This window comes from Salmo salar, chromosome 16, assembly GCF_965601325.2.
Source record: "Salmo salar chromosome 16, fSalSal1, whole genome shotgun sequence".
Taxonomy (NCBI): Eukaryota; Metazoa; Chordata; class Actinopteri; order Salmoniformes; family Salmonidae; genus Salmo; species Salmo salar.
The window spans coordinates 64,155,875-64,168,945 of record NC_138306.1 but is presented as its reverse complement, the minus strand read 5'-3'; the positions used below and the strand labels follow the sequence as shown (position 1 = coordinate 64,168,945).

General features: G+C 40.9%; 1 non-coding gene across 1 annotated transcript; it reads left to right on the top strand.

Moving 5' to 3' along the window:
* The first annotated feature begins 6,083 nt into the window (after nt 1-6,083).
* On the top strand, nt 6,084-6,159 carry trnav-uac (transfer RNA valine (anticodon UAC)). Its single transcript has one exon. It is a non-coding gene; the product is annotated as a tRNA-Val (tRNA).
* Nucleotides 6,160-13,071: the final 6,912 nt, after the last annotated feature.

The following is a 13,071-nucleotide window of genomic DNA, read 5'->3' as shown; positions in this document are numbered from 1 at the left end:
TTTTAGCGCCCCCCTGGATAACAAGGATGTTCAAATATAATGTTACGCAATTTCATATATGGCCAGTAGATGAGAGTATATACAAAGACATCACACCTCACATAAAAATGGCATCTGAACGCTGGGTCTCATCATAGCCTACGTAAAAGAATAGGCTACAGTATACAGTCAGTCAATATACAAATATCTTAGCTACAGAAGATTAAAATGTATAAGAAAATACATTTGATCGTTCCTATCAAAATGAGGAGTAGCAATTTCAATGCATTACAAATCAAATCAAATTGTATGTGTCATATGCTTTGTAAACAACAGGTGCAGACAAACAGTGAAATGTTTCATTACGGCCGCTCCCAACAATTAATTGAGAAAGAAATAGAGAAATAATAGAAAAGTAATAACATGTAATAATACAAGTAATAATAAATAGACAATGAGTAGCGATAACTTGGCTATATACACAGGGTACTAGTACAGAGTTGATGTGCAGGGGTACGAGTTATTTGAGATAGATATACACATATAACTAGAAATAAAGTGACAAGTCAACAGGATGGACAATAAACAGTAGCAGCAGCATATGTGATGAGACAAAAAAGTTAGTGCAAAAAGGGTCCATGCAGATCGTCCGCTTGGCTATTTGGTTAACTATTTAACTAACTCTTTAGCAGTCTTATGGCTTGGGGGTAGAAGCTGTTCAGGTTCTTGTTGGTTCTAGACTTGGCGCATCGGTACTGCTTACGACATTTTTAGGGCCTTCCTCTGACACAGCCTGGTATAGAGGACATGGATGGGCCGTATTCACTACCCTCTGTAGCGCCTTGCGGTTGCCATCACAAGCGGTGATGCAGCCATTCAAGATGCTCTCACTGGTGCAGCTGTAGAACTTTTTGAGGATCTGAGGGCCCATGCCAAATCTTTTCAGCCTCCTGAGGGGGAAGAGGTGTCGTCGTGCCCTCTTCACGACTGTGTTGGTGTGTATGGACCATGATAGATCCTTAGTGATGTGGACACCGAGGAACTTTAAGCTCTCGACCCACTCCACTACAGCCCGTTCGATGTGACTGGGGCGTCCTCGGCCCTTCGTGTCCTGTAGTCCACGATCAGCTCCTTTATCTTGCTGATGTGGAGGGAGAGGTTGTTGTCCTGGCACTACACTGCCAGGTTTCTGACTTCCTCCTTATAAGCGGTCTCATTGTCATCAGTGATCAGGCCTGCCACTGTCGTGTCATCAGCACTCTTAATGATGGTGTTGGAGTCATGCGCAGCCACGTAGACGTGGGTGAACGGGGAGTACAGGAAGAGACTAAACCACACCCCTAAGAGGCACCAGTGTTGAGGTTCTGCATAGTGGATGTGTTGTTGCCTACCCTCACCACCTGGGGGCAGCCCATCAGGAAGTCCAGAATCTAGTTGCAGAAGGCTGTGTTCAGTCCCAGGGTCCTTACCTTAGTGAAGAGCATGGATGGCACTGTGGTATTGAACGCTGAGCTGTGAATGAACAGAATTCTCACATAGGTGTTCCTCTTGTGCAGGTGAGAGAGGGCAGTGTGGAGTGTAATAGAGATTGCGTCATGTGTGGATCTGTTTGGACGGTATGCGAAATGGAGTGGATCCATGGTATCTAGGATGGTGGTGTTAATGTGAGCCCTGACCAGCCTTTCAAAACCTTTTTATGAATACAGATGTGAGTACTAGTTACAGTGCTGTGAAAAAGTATTTGCCCACTTTCAAATGTTTTCTACTTTTACGTATTTTTGATATTGAATGTTGTCAGATTTTCAACCAAAACCTAATATTAGATAAAGGGAACCTGAATGAACAAATAACACAACAATTACATACTTATTCCATAAACAAAGTTATGCAACATCCAATGCCCTTGTGTGAGAAAAGTAATTGCCCCTTTACAATCAGTAATTGGTTGTGCCACCTTTAGCTGCAATGACTCCAAACAAACACTTCCTGTAGTTGTTGATCAGTCGCTCACATCGCAGTGGGGGAATTTTAGCCCACTCTTTCATGCAGAAATACTTTAACTCATCGACATTTTGGGTTTTTAAGCATGAACTGCTCGTTTCAAGTCCTGCCACATCTCAATTGGGATTATGTCTGGACTTTGTCTAGGCCGTTCCAAAACCTCAAATTTGTTGCTTTTTAGCTATTTTCATATAGACTTGATTGTGTGTTTTGGATCATTGTCTTATTTCTTAAATATTTTTATATATATAATTATTTATTACAAAAAACACAAGGAAGGGGTAACATTAAAGTATTAGAACATGAAGGACAAACAATACAGCATCAAGACACTATCAAACATGTATCAGTTTTTCCGCAACAGAGCCATCCTTATGTGTGAGGGTGCGTGTGTCACGTCCTGACCAGTAAAAGGGGTTGTTTGTTATTGTAGTTTGGTCAGGGCGTGGCAGGGGGTGTTTGTTTAGTGTGTTTCGGGGATTTTTGGTTAATGTTCTATGTTAGTATGTTTCTATGTTCGTTCCAGTTTTTCTATTTCTATGTTTAGTTTATTGGGTTGACCTTCAATTGGAGGCAGCTGTTCCTCGTTGCCTCTAATTGAAGGTCCTATTTAGTAGGGGTGTTTTTCCATGGGTTTTGTGGGTAGTTGTTCCGTGTTTAGCTGTGTGCCTTACAGGACTGGTTTTCGTCGTTGTTTTTGATTAAGTGTTTGTTTTGATTTTCTTCGTAATAAAGAAGATGAGTATTCACATTCCCGCTGCGTTTTGGTCCCATCCTTACGACGAACGTGACAGTGTGCATGATAGTGATATAAAATATATGTCATAGTTTCCTTTTTCATGATCACAATCTTGTGAAACCCGAACCCTCCAAGTTCCCCAATAGCTGTCCCTCAACCATTCGAGACCCCTCCCACAGTCCCCCCCCCGGAAGAAAATAAATAAAAAATACAATTAATTCCATTCCCCACCCCCAAGAACCCCCCAATGCACCAACAACCAAGAGAATGAACTAAAGAGAAAAAAGGAAAAGACAGAAGAAAACAGCAAACAACAATGCACTTTTTTTATAATAAATTTAAAACAAAGGACATCAAGGACAACTGAAATCATACAGCAATGCCTACTTGATATGTTTGTGTGCATGTCTGGCACTATTACATGTATGTGTGTGTTCTTGTATGTGTTTATTTGAATGAGAGTGTGTGTATATGCATGTGTACAAACACCTGCATGTCATCAGCCTCATTAGTTGTAAAAACACTGCCACTTAGTGTCATTCAAATGTACTTTTATTATGTTTTATTTGGACTTTTTCCCCCTTTATCTTTTGCCCATCATTCTCTCTCACACACAGCAACTCCACTCCCACTTGTCTCCAATTTCACATACCAACCCTCAGCTTCCCTCAGCCCATCCCATCTATCTCTGCTGGCCACCCACTTCGTGTTTCTACGCAACACATATCTTTCAACTATGCTATGATGTTTAACGTACAATTTCAATCTATCTAATCGAATAGAATCTACAGATTGATTGTTGAAGATAAATACTTCTACTAAGAGTATTAGTATATTAGTAACTGACTGACCCGGTCTCTCCAGATCTCCTAACAGTACTATTTCTATTTCTAACAATACCTGGTAAAACCCTTTTAATTCTGAATGCTATGCATTTTGCTAGTATTTCTGCATCACAACATTGAAGTGTAAGGGGCCTCCAGTTTTTTAGATAGTGTCACGATTCCCACCAACGGTGGCACCCCCTCCTGCTCGGGTGGCGCTCGACGGTCGTCGTCACCGGCCTATTAGCTACCACTGATTCCCTTTTTTGGTTTTCCCTTTTTTTTGGTTTTGTGCACCTGTGGTTAGTTTGGGTAATTAGCGGGGCTATTTATTTTAGCTGGTCCGCTTCCGTGTTGTGCGGGATTATTTCGGTACTGACGGCTCATGTTCGTGTCGGCGCTGTTTTACGCCGTGTGTGTTTTCTCCCCTGTGTTTGGGAATATTTGTTTTATGTGTGAGTGTAAATTAAATACGCCACTAGCCTGTGCTCGCTGCTTCCTGTGCCTCATTCCTTCACCACGACTACCAACCCGTTACAGATAGCCCGGGTCTTTATATTTGCCATCTGGGTCTTGTTTTAATAATAGAGAAATCAGACCTACCTGCTGAGTACCTGACAGACTACCATTTCTATAGGAGTAGTTAAAACAATCTAACAATGGAGCTTTTAGTATATAAAAAAATACTTGATATACCTCTACTGGTATGCCATCAAGCCCTGGGGTTTTTCCAGACTGAAAGGATTTAATAGCCTCAAAAAGTTCTTCCTCTGTAATTTGGCCTTCGCACTGATCTTTCTGTACATTTGTTAATTTTCCATTTTTTAGATTATTTGGAAAGAATTCCTTATCGTAATTTTCATTCAGTGCGAGAGGATGAGAAGGAAAAGAGAACATCTGCCTAAAATAATTAGCTTCCTCTTTTAAAATATAATTCGGAGAATCATAGATGACTCCGTCTTCAGTAACGAGTTTGTGAAAATATTTTTGTTAGTGTTCCTGTATTGGAGATTCAGGAAGAATTTTGTGCATTTTTCTCCATATTCCATCCAGTTTGATTTATTTTTGTAATAGATTACATTAGATAATTCTTGAATAAGTTTGTCAAGTTCTTTTTGTTTTTCCTATGACTTATTTTGTATCTCTGTAGTATCATTTTTATTGCTATCTACCTGTACTATTAGTTCATGGATTTCCCTTGTTAGTCTTGTTTCTTTAGCCAGAAACTGCTTTTTATTATTGATGAATATTGAATTGAATGACCCCTGAAGGTACATTTAAAGGCATCCCAAACAATAAGGGGATTTGCTGAACCTATATTATACTGGAAAAATTCAGTTCTAAATTATTTTTGTCTTAGTTAAAAATAAGTTGTCCTCCAGTAAACTTTGATTCAATTTCCAATATCCCCGTCCACGTGGAAAATCTATAAGAGTTTTATGTGAATGCCAATTAGATGATGATCCGATCGCATTCTGTCTCCTATTAAAACTTTTTTAACCTTTGATGCAAAAGTGAAAGAGACAAAAAAGTAGTCAAGACGACTAGCTTGATTAAGTCTCCTCCATGTATATCTCACTAGGTCGGGGTTTTTTAGTCTCCAAATATCCACTATTTCTAATGTGCCCATAATATTTGTGATTTCCTTAAGGGCACGGTGATGATAGTTTGTAGAGTGATTACCTTTACGGTCCAGAGGTACTTAACACTGTGTTATAGTCTCCTACCATAATGATTAGATCATTTGTTGCCTGTAAGTTCAATAAATTGGTATAAGTGTTTTCGAAGAAGTGTGGATCATCCTGATTTGGACCATATAGATTAATGAGCCAAATCTCTTTTTCGTCCACTTTCATATTCAAAAGGATCCACCTTCCTTGCGAATCATTCCTGATTATTTCCACATTCAGATCAAAATGTTTGTTAATTAATATCATCACACCCTTTGAGTTCCTTTGTCCATGACAGAAAATTATTTAATCTAAGGATGTAGAGTGAGTTTCCTGTAAATAGTATATGTTATATGACTTTTCTTTTAGCCAAGTAAAGACTGATCTTCTTTTTTTATAATCTGCCAAACCGTTACAATTATAACTAGCTATACTTATTTCACCCCTTACCATAACTAGATACTATTCTCAGGCTAAATTGACCACAATTACTGCTTGTAAAGTTACTGCCATCAGAGGTATTATCAAGGTCAAATGTCTGATATTTAGAATTCAAGAAATAGGTTCTAGCATTATTTTTTTGTATTCCCTTCCCTGTTTGCCTGTTTGCATTGAGCCAATGCCACAGATGTTAGAAAATTGAGACAAATTATGTGTGTAACAAATCTGAGTAGGTTGATGTGTATGATATTGGATATGATATAATGAGAGTGTGTATGATGTCTAAATAAGAGTAAGACTATAATGTGTGATGTCCAAATAAATAATAACTCTGCCAATTTGCATGTTTGAGTGTCTATGTGTGTAACATGTAGTGCGTATAGCCTTAATATTCATAATTGTAATCCATATCGTATCACCATCATAGTAGCCTTCCCTGTAGCTCAGTTGGTAGAGCATGGTGTTTACAACACCAGGGTTGTGGGTTCGATTCCCACGGGGGGCCAGCACAGAAAAAAAATTGTATGCATTCACTACTGTAAGTCGCTCTGGATAAGAGCGTCTGCTAAATGACTAAAATGTAAAATGTAAATCATAATTACCTTTAACATAATTGAAAAACACATCCCAGCATTTCCATAGCAATTGACATTTCACATGATCATGAAAGAGACCTTGCATTACTCTAGAGACGGCTTCACTACAGTACAAATATATTCCGTACAATATGTTATTATTCCCCAATGCCCCTATTTTGATGTCTTCCCCTTGCTTGTTGTAAACATATATAAACTTGTAGACAAATACATAAAAAAGATAGACAAACAATAAACACATTAAATTATAAAACAGTTCTTGACAATAGAGAGAGAGGGAGAGAGGAGAAGAGAAGAGAAAAGAGAGAAAGAGAGAGTGAGAGAAGAGAGCGAGATCAGGTGTGTGTGTGTGTATGTATAAGTCCGTATGTGTAAGCAAGCATGTAGTTCAGTACGTGTGTGTTCATATCCACTTCATAGTGTTCAGATATTTTAAACAGTTCCCATAGCTTATTTTTTTTCGTAACCTGAAGTCCCTGTAGAATTTAGTACAGCCACGGTGTTATGGAGCTGTCTCGGAATAGCTGTCCATCTATAAGGAGTTTGTCCACAATGATAAAGACACGCTTACCATTCTCCCTTTGTTGTCTTTTTACCGGATACAGTCTCTTACGACGTTCGTTTATCTCCCTTGGAAATTGGTCATTGAGACAGAATTTAGTCCCTTTAAGCTCGCTTCCCCTGCTTTTGATCAGCTCCTTTTGTTGGTAGTGTTCAAATTTTGCGATGATCGGTCGGAGACCCTTGGTCTTGTCGCTCCGAGCTCCAAGTCTGTGTACTCGGTGGAAAGCCGCCTTGTTTACAGTCTCTATTGGAAGTTTCAAGGCGGATTGCATGAATTCTCTGATCGCGCCCTCTGGATTATTGGATGCGTCTCAGGAATCCCAGAAGAAAATTGATTTTCACACATGCTACGACTTTGTATGTCTAGTAGCGTCTCCTTCATCACCCTGTTTTCCCTGAGTAGACAATCCATGTTGGAATCGTGGATTTTTACCTTGGCTGTGAGTGTCTCGTTTTCTCTTTGGAGCGTGAGAATTTCACTCTGGCTGAACTCCAAGCTCCCCCTCAGCCCTGCCACCTCCTCACACAACTTTTCCAGTGTTGCATGAATTCCAACCAGAGCACTAGCCATACCTCAATGGTAAGTAAATCGTCCGTGTCTGTAGATGAATCTGTTTTTCTTTTTTTTGTCGGGTTAAAGTTATTTTGTGAGGTGGTCGGATCTTTCCACGAAGGAGTATGTTGTTCCTCCATACCGTAAAGCTGTTGGTACTCGTCAATTTCCCTCAGGATCTGCTTGGTATCCAGATTGGCTCTATACTGCAATCAGTTGTTTTACAAAAAGATAACAATGAGTCTTTCCCACGATGACGACAGGTGTCTGTAGTACAGCCAGCTAGCACTCGCGGAATCCATGCAAAAAAAATGGAAAATTGCAGTCCCAGCCGTAAAGGCTAAGCGCGTTGTGGAATAACCAAACTTTAGTTCAGATTAAAATCAATTTAATTAAAAAGTTTTAATGTAAACAACAAACCGAGTGTAGACAGTACAGTGTCCTGTTGTGCGCTCTGATGATGTCGCTCTCTCGTAACATAACGTAGCGTTCTTGATTTGGATCTAAAAGGCCAAACTAGATCAGCACTCCAACTGAGAATGTGAATACAGCTCACTTAAACAAACCTGATGGTCTACTTCCATGTATAAAAACAAATCTTCAAACGGTAGTGGAATGGGATAATGTGTCACGCCTTGATCTGTTTCACCTGTTCCTGTGATTGTCTCCATCCCCTATTCTCAAGACCAACTCCAGGTATCGTCGACAAGCAGACCGTTGCCGGATCCCAGCTCCCCACTACCGCATTGGGCAGAGGGTATGGCTTTACACTCGGGATCTGCCCCTTCGGGTAGAGTCCCACAAGCTGTCTCCCCAGTTCATTGGTCTTTTTCCCATCTCCAGAGTCCTGAGTTCCACTGCTGTCCGTCTTGTGTTACCTCGTACCCTCCATATTCACCCTACCTTCCATGTGTCTAGGATTAAGCCTGTGTCTCACTGTCCTTTGTCTTCTGTCTCCAGGCCCATCCCTCCCTCCCGGGTCATTGGTGGCCAGCCAGCGTATACAGTGAGACACCTCCTGAAGTTTTGACCACGGGGCAGGGGATCCAATACCTGGTTGACTGGGAGGGTTATGGCCCGGAAGAGAGGTGCTGGGTCCCTGCTAAAGACATCTTGGACCCGGCCCCCATCGCCCGATTTCCACGCCGACACCCCAGTCAGCCAGGTATGTCCCCAGGTATGACGCCAGGTGGTGGGTGGGGGGGTTGCGGTACTGTCATGCCCTGATCTGTTTCACCTTTTCCTGTGATTGTCTCCACCCTCTCCAGGTGTCGCTTATTTTCCCCAGTGTATTCATCCCTGTGTTTCCTGTCTCTCTGTGCCAGTTCGTCTTGTATGTTTCACCGTACGCCTTTTGCTATTCTCTTTTTGATAGTCTTCCGGTTTTGACCCCTGCCTGACTCTGGACTACTTTCCCACCCGCCTGATCATCCTGCCTACCCTGACCTTGATTCTGCTTGCCCTTCGGTACCTTTTGAACTCTGAACTGGTTTTGTCCCTTTTGCCTGTCCACGACCATTCTCTTGCCTTACCCTATTGGATTAATAAATATTGTAAGACACCAACCTTCTGCCTCCTGTGTCTGCATCTGGGTCTTGCCTTGTGCACTTATATAATGTCTTAGTGTGGTGTGTGAAGAAACCATTTGCGTGCGGTACAAATCCCATTACTGTGAATTAGGCAGTTTTTTTGTCTTTAATAACCTTATAGTTTGGGTTATGATGATAGGGTAAGAAAGTTGTACTAAGCTTATGAGGCATTATATTCAATTAGCTGGGTATATAACATTAATTGAAATGACAAATCAAATGAAGGACATCTTCTAGATTGTGGCTGTAGCAAAATTCCTTAAAATAAACTTAACATAGAACTATTAACAAAATCCTTGAACGCAATTTTACATAGAAGTAACACATTATTAAGGTAAAGCAACATTTTTGTGGAGCTATTTTTAATGAGTGGACCTATCGAAACTTACTCAATATCAATGCTTTATGTCTAAAAAAACAAACGGTGTACATTCATATATCCAAACTCCTAGACAAAGTCACTGTACAGGTTATTTTGGAAATACTTAAAAGGATTATTATATATCTTTTTTGCGCTAAGGTATAACTGCCCTACACAATTACATTAGCTTTGTTACATGCACAAAAATACTGTCCATTTTTTTTTTAAGCCGAATGTGCACTTTAAACCTATCTGGATCGATTGAGCAAGTGAAAAAACAGATAAAATGTTAAAGTCCTCTCTTTATTCTTCACTTTCTTTTCTCTTCAGTATCCTCTCTCTCTCTTCCCTTTATTCACTCTCCTCTTCCACTCTGCTGTTCTGCTGCCCAGCGTCTTGGCTGCAGACTTCATGATCTTCAGGGGAAGCCTGGTAACTTCTCCTGGTCTTTATGGAAGCCTGGTCTCTTCTCCTGGTCTTAAGGTTCACAGTGATCACAGAAAAGTCCATCCCCATAGCACAGCCCAGCAGTGAAGAGTACACAGCATAGAATGTGGAGTCGATGCCAAACGGGTCTCTCTACCCTTCAATCAAGAAGGTTGTAGTTATTGATAAACAGACCATGTTCTTCTGGTCAGAGATGGGAGCACACCAGTGTCCCACTGTCCTCTGGTGAGAGGTTAGAGAGGACCAGAGAGACCTAAGGGTGAAATACATTCATTCTGCCCTCCAAAACATCAGGGAATTGTTTATACTTAGCCATACATATTGTGTCCAGAATAACATTGCCCACCTTTGTAGTCTTCCTCTACCACTTCACCCTGTCATACTGTAGGACATCAGCTGCATGTGAGGGCAACCTCTCCTCCCTCTGAGAAGAACTCTTCGAGGGGCTCAGACTTAGGGCACACCATTAGACAATATGATATGATGACTCTTGATGGCGGCTTCTTCTGGCAATCATAAAACCCTGAGTGGTTGAGCATCAGTGATGGGATGACTAGGGAGTAATTTCCTTACAATCTTTCATTCACGACGTACGATGTCTGCTTCCCTTGATGACTGAGGATTCTCCCCCACCATGTCTTTGTCCCATTGGGGTCAGGGTTGAAACAGGGAAGCACAGCCTTTTTTCCAACATAATGGTGACTTAACACTGCCTTATACAGTAGATCGTTAACATGGTTTGACTGTAAACACAACGCTGTCTCTCCACTACCCGGCATTAAATGTGAAGTTGGTCATATGGAGAGAGGATCCGTTGTCAGGCAGCAGCACCCGGCCCCTTACTTCCTCCATGAAGGGCTTTGCGGATTTGTTCATGTCCCAAAAGTGCTTGCGGAGCCATCTGACTGTAAAGTTACCATCCCTCCAAGAATCCCCACACTGCAGGTCCAATTTCCCTCCCAAATGAGCATACATACGTATAAACTGATTATACAGCTTCAGTAGTGCAGACACTGAGGTTGATGCTTTTCTGGAGTTTCACCTTGCCAGCTGTCCAGCACTCGGCCCAATATAGTCCAGTGTCTGACAGCGATGTTCTGGATCAGGATAGTTGAAATGTTATGAATCAATTTCGATCCCTTAATTCGGCATTCACTGTGGAATTTTCAGATGAAGTGTTAGAAGAGTTCCACAAAAACAGGCTCTCTTCAGCTTCGGATTTAAAGATCAAACAGTTGTAAAAAGCAAGATTGTTGTAAAAAGCATAATTTTAATCTAATAGATTTCTTAGACATCATGGATGTTTTCCATCAGAACAGCCAGTAGAATGTTCAGCTTTGTGACAGAAGTCATTGTACACGTTCTGTCTCTGCTAATGTGTTGTGACAAACGACTAGCTTTATATCTGCTTTTGCTCAGTTATCGTATGAGAGGAGAGAACAGAGTGCAGTGGAAAGGTCACTGATAGGTTAAAAGATCAGAGATTGAAAATGCTGATGTGAACTATGATTGCATCATGGGCCTGTTTCTTGCTTCAGTAGCACGTTTCATTTACATATCTAGAACAGCCAGTAGCACTTTTCATATCTGCTTTTGGGTCGTTTCTCGAACAGAGTACGTTTTGTGTTCCTTTGTTATTTAAATTTAAATAATTTCTCTGAAATGCTGAGTGCTTGTGATGAGAGAGCAGAGTGCAGTGGTAAAGGTCACTGATTAAAACATAACAGATTGAAAATACTGATGTGAACCATTATTGCATCATGGGCCTGTTTCTTGCTTCTTGACAACTGAAGGTTTCCACATACATTTTTTGATGTTCTAATGTGAAAATGCTCTTTCTTACTTCTAACCTGACTAGGTGCTTCTTTATCCACTCCATCCCTGTCACAGAGACATCATTGTAACAATATGTGTTTTTGTGCATTCACATTACCCAAGAGCATTATTTAGCAGATGCTCTCATCCAGACCAATTTACAGTAAGTGGGTGTGCAGGCTTATGTTCTTGCCCATCACTAACACACCTGATTCAGGTATTGTACTGAGCAAAGTACAATACTTCTCTCTGGACCATAAAACACAATCAGGTGTGTTACTGCAGATCTGGACCTAAAGCCTGCACACCCAGTAGCCCAGGAGTGAAGTTATACAATTTTTTGAATAATTGTAATAATTTACAACCTTATATTTTGGGTTATGATAGGATAAGACAGATGTAATAAACTCATGAGGCATTTAGTAGTAGTTATATTCTCCAAGAATCAATGGGTACTGTTGCAGAGCAGTAGGTTAGGTCCATAAGGTGTCAACAATTTACTGTTAGTGGTGTTGAGGATTGGAAAAAAAGTAAATTCAATGTGGCAGAAGAACAACACATGATATTACATTTATTGGCAGTTTTATGCTTTTTAAGAAGATACCTGCAATTAGATATTTCTGATGTGTAAGTATGCTTTATATTCTACAGAATGCAGCAGAATGCACCTAATCCTGGAGGATATCGGAGTATATCGACTTTTTCATGATGAGGGCCACACTTTAAGCCCTATAGCCTATCACCAGTATCCTGCTTTCAATTCAGCCAAGGGACAAAGGAGACCAGAGATTAAATGAAAAGGCAGCTGTCACATCTGAGCTGCTTAAAAAGAAGGGGAATAAAAGAACCTTTAAAAAAACTTATGTCCATCGCCATGCAGCATACACACATAAGTAGGAATCGAAAAGGGAAATCTTATCATTTGGCCCGCTCACAAAAGGTCTAGAGAGTGGCTTATCTGCTTCATCTCTCCAGTCTTTTGTGCGAGTGGAAATGGGCCCTCTGTCAATCAGCTGCCTCTCACACGTCTCCTTTGTCCCCAATGAATTCGATGGCTGCCATGGCCTGTCTGTCACAATGTGCGTCCCAAATGTCAACCTATGGGCTCTGGTCAAAAGTAGTGCACTACATAGGGAAAAAGGTGCTATTTGGGACACACACTCACAGTGCTCATATCTCCTGTTCATTGTGGGGGCTGGCTCAACCTCACTGTGCAGCACAGCAGGACCGTAAAGGCCTCTTTTAGGTCCATATTTTATTTATTTCATTCTTCTCCCTTTTCTTTTTCCCTCTCCATGTTGTTGCTTTCCGTCTGAACTGAAGTGGGTTGACTGACAGTTTGATGGGCAGAGTGAGAGAAGGATAGGGGGTGTATCAATCTAAAGCTTTGGCACAGCGGTAAAATGGTAGGCCTATATTCTTGCACTTTGGAGCATGGAGAAATGTTACATTCAGATCTCAACAGGGACCAAAGGGATAACAGTTTATAAAC